Below are 8,011 nucleotides of genomic sequence, written 5' to 3' on the forward strand. Positions count from 1 at the left end.
TAATTCAATTGTCTGTTTTCTAATATGTTCATAACATGTAACACCAGAGACTTTTTATCATACTAGCTGAGGCTTGATTAAATGAAGAACAGGTGTTCTCAATAAATTATCTCTCCTAACTCCCAAGGCCCAGAGGTGTAAGGCTGAAGAGATATTTGTCAAAATACCTGTTTTTACCTTATTTGAAAATACCTTATTTGTCCAATAATATGTTTGTTTATCTTTGAGCAGGACATCTCAAAAAGTTATGGACGGATTCGGACGAAACTTAGTGGACAGGTCGAGTGTGTGGCAAGGATGGATTGATTAGAATTTGGTGAAGATCCAGATCTGGATATGAGAAATTTGAAAGTGATTTTTCACAATTGGGAGATCGGGCAATATCGATACAAAGCAGGGAATCTCAAAAAGTTGTGGACGAGTTATGACAAAACTTGGTGGATGAGTTGGGGAGGTGACGAGAACAAGCCGATTCGATTTTGGTTTAAGTTCTATGCAAATCCACCTGGTTGGCTCCACCTGGTTTGCCAATTTTATGGTGAAAGTGCCAAAATCAAGACTCTCTATTCACCTTCACTCTTCCATTCCTCTTTTCTCCCACCTCTGGAACAAACTCCCTCACTCTCTTCAATCCCTCTCATCCCTCCAGGTCTTTAAAACAGCTGTTCACCTCCATCTCTTATCTTCCCCCATCCAAAACCTTGATCCTTTCTACCCCCGTTAATTCACCCCTGATCCACTTTTTTGAAATACCGACTTCTTTCCTGGAAGTCCCAGCAGTGTCGATGTGTTTTTTTTTTTTACCTCTCCCACCCCCATTCCCATGCCCTCTCCCTCCCACAGATCTCCCGATGTCCGTGCTCACCATCTTGTCTCCCGCTCCCTTTATCATACGTTTTATGTGTCAGTTTGTCTTTTTTGTCATCCATGTTAGCTCTTACACGAGCCTCGATCTTGTATACAAAAAAATAAAAAATAATAATCCGACCTATCAGTGGGATAGAAAACGTAAACTGTTCAGGCTGGCGGAGTTGTGCGCTCCACGAGGGCAGTTCTCGTTCTCAGCCGCAATTCCTCTTTCTTGTAACGCATAAGTCCAATTACAGCTGAGATTTTGACGTGGTATTTTCTTTAAGTGACAGTCAACCGATTTGAGTTTGACACCTCATAGTATTGACCAGAAGCAGCACTGTGTCAAGCAAAAATGTCAGAAAAAGCTTAAAGCAGGTCGTTAGGCAAAAGGCCAACCGGCTTCGAAGTAGGGCCGAATCCAATGTCGACGATCCTCCGACATGGTGAAACAAATGTCAGTCTGGTGGTTAGTTTCTCCAGCATTTCATTACCGGTAGTAGCTCTTGGGTGGCTGGGCGGTATAGAGTGGAGTCCTTTAAGGAACATGTGGTGCAATGAATTTGACATAACAAACCATCACTTTTATTGATTACACTTCAGTGTAACAAATAGGAAAGATCCAACAAACTAACATCGATTTTAAAACATTGATGTTGCGGAATCAAGAAGAACTTCCACACCTCACACAGATGTTCTTACTGAAAAACTAGAACGGCACTCAGTAGAGAGCATACCTCCACCTTGTCGGCCATATCACTCAATGGTGAAGAATCACTTAAAAAAATTAAATAATTCTCATATCCGAATGCATATTCAGATCTTCACCAAAATTTAATCCATTTGTCCTTGTCAGACACACAACCTGTCCACCTAGTTTTTTTTGTTTTTTTTTAGTTTTTAAAAAATACTGAATCGAGGCTCGTGAAAGAGCTCACAACCGTGAGGGAAAGACAGCACAGGGGGACCACGAGGGAAAGACAGCACAGGGGGACCGCGAGGGAAAGACAGCACAGGGGGACCGTGAGGGAAAGACAGCACAGGGGGACCGCGATGGAAAGACAGCACAGGGGGACCGCGAGGGAAAGACAGCACAGGGGGACCACGAGGGAAAGACAGCACAGGGGGACCACGAGGGAAAGACAGCACAGGGGGACCACGAGGGAAAGACAGCACAGGGGGACTGCGAGGGAAAGACAGTACAGGGGGACCACGAGGGAAAGACAGTACAGGGGGACCACGAGGGAAAGACAGCACAGGGGGACCGCGAGGGAAAGACAGCACAGGGGGACCGCGATCCATAGTTTCGTCCAAATCCATCCATAACTTTTTGAGATATCCTCCTATATATAATTTTTGGCCCTATCTCCCAATGGTGAAGAATCACTTTAAAAATTAAATCATTCTCATATCCGAATCCATATTCAGATCTTCACCAAATTCGAATTTATTTGTCCTTGTCAAACACCCAACCGGTCCACCAAGTTTTGTCCAAATCCGTCCACAACTTTTTGAGATATCTTGTTATGTATCGTTTTTGGCCCTTTCTCTCAATGGTGAAGAATCACTTAAAAAATTGTAGTAGCCAGATCCGAAACAGGATATTCACCAAAATCTAATCGAATCGTCCTTGTCAGACTCCGAACCAGTCCACCAAGTTTCGTCCAAATCCGTCCACAATATTTTGAGACATTTTGTTCACAAACAGACAAACAAACAGACACACAGGGGTGAAAACATAACCTCCATCCACCTTTGGTGGAGGAGGTAATTAAGCTAAAGTCAGGTGGCATCACTGACTGCTCACAGGGTTTCTTTTTTCTTTCTTTAACTACAATGTGGGGAATGACTAAACAGGATAGGTGGAGAGAGAGAGAAGGTAGAGAGAGAAGGTAGAGGGAGAAGGTAGAGAGAGACGGTAGAGAAAGAAGGTAGAGAGAGAAGGTAGAGAGAGAAGGTAGAGAGAGAAGGTAGAGCAAGAGAGAAAGGAGGTAGAGCGAGAGAGAAAGGAGGTAGAGCGAGAGAGAGAGAAGGTAGAGCGAGAGAGAGAGAAGGTAGAGCGAGAGAGAGAGAAGGTAGAGTGAGAGAGAGAGAAGGTAGAGTGAGAGAGAGAGAAGGTAGAGCGAGAGAGAGAGAAGGTAGAGCAAGAGAGAGAGAAGGTAGAGCGAGAGAGAGAGAGAGAGAGAGAAGGTAGAGCGAGAGAGAGAGAAGGTAGAGCGAGAGAGAGAGAGAAGGTAGAGAGAGAGAGAAGGTAGAGAGAGAGAGAAGGTAGAGGGAGAGAGAAGGTAGAGGGAGAGAGAAGGTAGAGGGAGAGAGAGAGAGAGAGAGAGAGAGAGATAGAGAGAGAGAGAGAGAGAGAGAGAGAGAGGGAGAGAAGGTAGAGCAAGAGAGAGAGAAGGTAGAGCGAGGGAGAGAGAAGGTAGAGCGAGAGAGAGAGAGAGAGGGAGAGAAGGTAGAGCAAGAGAGAGAGAGAAGGTAGAGCGAGGGAGAGAGAAGGTAGAGCGAGAGAGAGAGAAGGTAGAGCGAGAGAGAGAAGTTAGAGCGAGAGAGAGAGAAGGTAGAGCGAGAGAGAGAGAGAGAGAAGGTAGAGCGAGAGAGAGAGAAGGTAGAGCGAGAGAGAGAGAAGGTAGAGCGAGAGAGAGTGAGAGAGAGGAGAGAGAGAGAGAGAGAGAGAGAGAGAGAGAGAGAGAGAGAGAAGAATGAAAGAAAAACAGCAACTTGTAAGAGAGTTCATTGGAGGAGCGAAAAACAAAGTAAGAAAGTTAAACGTTGGTTCGGTTTGGTTAATCGGAGGCAAAATTCAGAGAGGCCACTCACCTGTCTGCAATGTGAGAAAACAGGTTTTACACGTCTGATTAATCACAGTAGATGCCAATAATGTCGAGAGCTGAATTTTCTGCAGAATCCAGGAGAGAAAAACGTAATCTGGAGTTACCTGCCAGTAGCAGAGAACAATACTCGAAGCTATGGATGGACAAAGGGCTTCTCGACCATGAGCCGTTATGATTTTTCAAGGAGTCATCTGGAATGATGGAGGGTGCCAGGTCTGCAGCTGGCTTTGGAGGCCATGTCTAATATGTGGCCATCCTGTGAGATGCTTGGGATGGTAGTGATGCTTCGAGGTTCAAGGGACTACCTCTTCCAGCATCTGGTCATGTAAGGAGATTGGTGGATTCATTTGTTGAACCTTGTGGTCAGTCAACAGGGTGAGACTTTCCAGTGTTGAAAGGCATGTTCCATTTGACAGCCAAGCATCTAATCAACTCCAGATCAGCAGAGAGAGATGCACCTTCTGTTTGCCTGTTGGTGGAATGAAGTACTTTTATTAGAGGTTTATTTCGGTTAATCCGGTTGGATTTTGAGCAAGTTATTCCCATTATATTTTCAAATGTGGGTATATAACTCTATGTTCGGATGGGATAAATCATAAATCAAAAGAGGGATACAGGAATGTAGTGAGGCCTCTTTTTTGTATACCGAGTCAAGGCCAATGGAAGAGCTAGTACACTGAATGAATCAGGACATAACAGGACAAAAGGAGCAGTAGAGCTTGGGTGGACACCAATAGTGGAGTTGAAGGACAAACAACAGGTGTGGGGAGAAATGCGGGACAGGAAAGGATATGTGGGGTAGATAAGATGGATAAAGAAGGAAACTCTCCGGAAGGAAAAACTGGAAATTTTGAAGGAGGTGGGCTTGGGTGTGGGGAAGGGGAGAGGGGGTTTGTGGGACTAGAAAAGATTGTGGTTATGGATGAGGGTTGATCTGAGATGGTGTTGAACAGCTGTATCGAAGACTCGGAGGGAAGAATGAGGTGGAAGGGAAAGTAGAAGTTGATTCCACAGGTGAGGGGGGTTGGGGAAGAGGAGAAATGAGTGGAGGTGGGCAGTGATTCTGGATTTTCAGCAGAAGGGGGTTGATGGTGGACAACGTGCGCTCTGCAGAAACCCGAGCGGACCAAAGCTTGGATAGAGCAGAGGGTGCAAGCCCAGAAAGGAGGCGGAAGAAGACAGAGACCACCGACCTGTCTGCAATGGTGACATGATAAGTCCCATGGACTCAGCTTCAGCGTGGGAGATTCCAATGATTTTGAAGGCCTTGGTTTCCACGGCGTCAAGCTGAGAAAGGTGCGAGGCAGTGGAGCCAGCCCAGAGGAGAGAGCAGTACTCCACCCTGCTGTGGATGAAGGCCTCGTATGTGGATAATAGTTCAGGTGTGCCAACCAAGGAAGGATGCAGGATGCCCAGTCGACGGCTGGCTTTGGATGCCACCTTTGAAATGTGGTTTGCAAAATAAAGATTATGGCTAATATTGAGACCCAGGAATTTGAATGACTAAACTTCTTCAAGAGGATTGTTAACAAAGTAGAAAGGAGTGTTTGCCAGACGGTCCTTTGCCAGAGAGAGAGAGAGAGAGAGGGAGTGAGAGATTTATCAGGATTGAAAGACATATTCCAAGTGTTTGACCAGTTTGTGACTTTGCCATTCAGGTGCCAAGGTTGGAAGATGCAGGCCTAATCCTTGAAGAAGATGTCAAGATCATGGTGAAGTACTTGAAGTTATGGTAACTAAAACCAAATGCCACAAAACAGTCTTCTCCGTCTTCCTCATAAATAACTCTGAGGTAACTAAAACACCGAGTGTAAAGTTCTGTGAAAAAACCTTGATACACGAACAAAAGCAAAAATATCAAGGAGTAACAGTAACACTTGAGCGTACCCTTAGCTACAGACATACGCTTGATTATGCTCGAAAATTATCAAAGTGAGGGTTAACATCATACAAAAACTCATGGATACCTTTAGGGACTGTGACGGCCGTACACTTCAGACATCAGAACTTCCATTGATATTAGGGGTCCCCGCTGTATGTCTCCGCACTGTCATTTCGCATACAAGTCCATAAGTTACTTTGGAACATTTTCATTATACATCCAACAATTCCATGAACTGACGTCCATTGGACGAAAGACCGCTTACCAGGCATCCCATCCCACAATGCACTGTGTCCTACCCCTCTCAGACTGTATCTCACACTGCATTGTTGGACTTACGCTGCCACGTACTGTACAGTACTGTACTGTATTTTTATATTTTTATACTTTACCACAGTAATCGTTGCACAACGACTGGTAAACAACGTCATAACGAAAAGGGTGAACCTGCATGTAAGTGGCAACGCAGTAGCGTGACTCTGGATGTCAAATTCGACATTCTGAAACGAAATAAGAATGGTGAATAATCTGCCGATATCGCTCGCTATCTTGGTTTGCCATCGCCGACTGTTTGAACTAATTGAAAGAATGCCAATGAGTGACGGGCTGACCGGCAGCGCGTGACCTGAGTCACACAAGATGTGCCGTTCGGTTAACGTGGCCCGTGCTGCAGGCACGGCCGAAGTCAGTGTGATGGCCATAGTGGGAGTGGTGACCAGGGGAGCTCTTCTTGAGGTCCTATGTGTGTGGACACCACAGGGCATCATGGCATGAGTGTCGGGTTTCACGGCACGAGTGTGTGTGCTGATGCAAAGGATGGAGCTCTCATCTCCTCTTCCTGTTCAGGCTGGAGTTCCCCAAGGCAGTGTTCTGGGCCCTGTGCTTTTTCTGGTCTTCATCAATGATCTCTCTGACTCTCTTGAAAATCCTCTCTATCTCTTTGCTGATGACTCTACTCTCTGTCGCTCCATTCTTCATCCCTCAGATCGGCAGTCTGCAGCCTCCTCACTCTCTGCAGACCTGGACAAAATCACAGACTGGGCAAACAAGTGGAACATGTCTTTCAATCCTGACAAATCTCACACTCTTACGATGTCTCTCCGAAAAGACCGACTGGACAACCCTCCCATCCACCTTCTGAATAATCCTCTCCAAGAAGTTCTGTCACTCAAGCTTTTGGGTCTCACTATCTGCCATGATCTTTCCTGGGAAAACCACATTTCAAATCTGGCCTCCAAAGCCAGTCACCGACTGGGCATCCCCCGTCGTGCGAAGTCCTTCCTTGGCACACCTGAGCTCCTCACCACATACAAGGCTTTCATCCGCAGCTCAATGGATTACTGCTCTCCCCTCTGGGCTGGTGCTCCTGCCTCACACCTAGCTCGTCTTCACGCTGTTGAAACCAAAGCATTCAGAATCATTGGAATCTCCCGCGATGAAGCTAACTCCAAGGGCCTCTCGCTCACTCACCACAGGCAGGTTGGTGGTCTTTCCGTCTTCCACCAACTCCTCTCTGGCCTTGCCCCCCCCAGCTCTCTCTGGGCTCTGTCCTGCAAATATTCCTACAGGTCGCACAAGAGCCGCCTGCAACCCTCTTATGGTTAAACTGCCAAAATCAAGACTCTCTGCTCACCTTCACTCCTTCATTCCTCTTTTCTCCCGCCTCTGGAACAAACTCCCTCACTCTCTTCAATCCCACTCCACCCTCCAGGTCTTTAAAACAGCTGTTCACCACCATCTCTTATCTTCCCCCATCCAAAACCTTGATCTTTTCTATCCCCGCTAATTTCACCCCAATTCCACTTTTTTGAAATAGCAACTTCTTTCCTGGAAGTCTTTCACGCTGACGCTTTCACGCTCTTTCACGAGCCTCGATCTTGTATACAAAAAAAAAAAAAAAAAAAAAAAAAAAAAAAAAGTCTTAGCAGTCAGTGTCCATGTGTTTTTTCTCTCTCTCCCATCCCTTCCCACGCCTCCTCCCCCCAAGCCCTCTCCCTCCCACACATCTCCCTGCTCTTAAATGTTGTGTGCTCTCAAGTGTTTGTGTGCTTCCCCTTCTCTTGTCTTCCGCTCCCTCTTTTTATATATTTTGTTTGTCTGGTTGATTTGTTTGTGAAGTAAATGTCAGCTCTTTCACGAGCCTCGATTCAGTATACAAAAAAAAAAAGAAAAAAAAGAAAAAAGAAAAAAGATGTTGGCTAACCCAGATCTCCCGATCTTTCAAATCAGAAACTCAACACCACGGAATGGTCTATAACTGAGGAAGATATCTAGAGAAAGGATCCGGCCCTCTGCAAAGGACAAACACTCAGTGGAGTGATGTGTGGCTAGCTTGTAAGGTGTCCAACAAGGAACGTGTTGATTAGCCTACAACAGAAATACCTGTCTTGCAGCTTCCAAGGAGACTTTGGACTGCATTGAACCAAACAACAACAACAACAACATAAGG

General features: G+C 45.8%; 2 protein-coding genes across 6 annotated transcripts in view; both read right to left on the bottom strand.

Moving 5' to 3' along the window:
• Positions 1-8,011, bottom strand: part of LOC144893031 (uncharacterized) — a 264,881-nt gene that overhangs the window by 178,806 nt on the left and 78,064 nt on the right. The gene's annotated exons all lie outside the window — the stretch shown is intronic.
• Positions 1-8,011, bottom strand: part of LOC137431828 (receptor tyrosine-protein kinase erbB-4) — a 199,243-nt gene that overhangs the window by 66,744 nt on the left and 124,488 nt on the right. The gene's annotated exons all lie outside the window — the stretch shown is intronic.

Source organism: Myxine glutinosa, chromosome 7 (assembly GCF_964187855.1).
Source record: "Myxine glutinosa chromosome 7, kmMyxGlut1.1, whole genome shotgun sequence".
NCBI lineage: Eukaryota > Metazoa > Chordata > Myxini > Myxiniformes > Myxinidae > Myxine > Myxine glutinosa.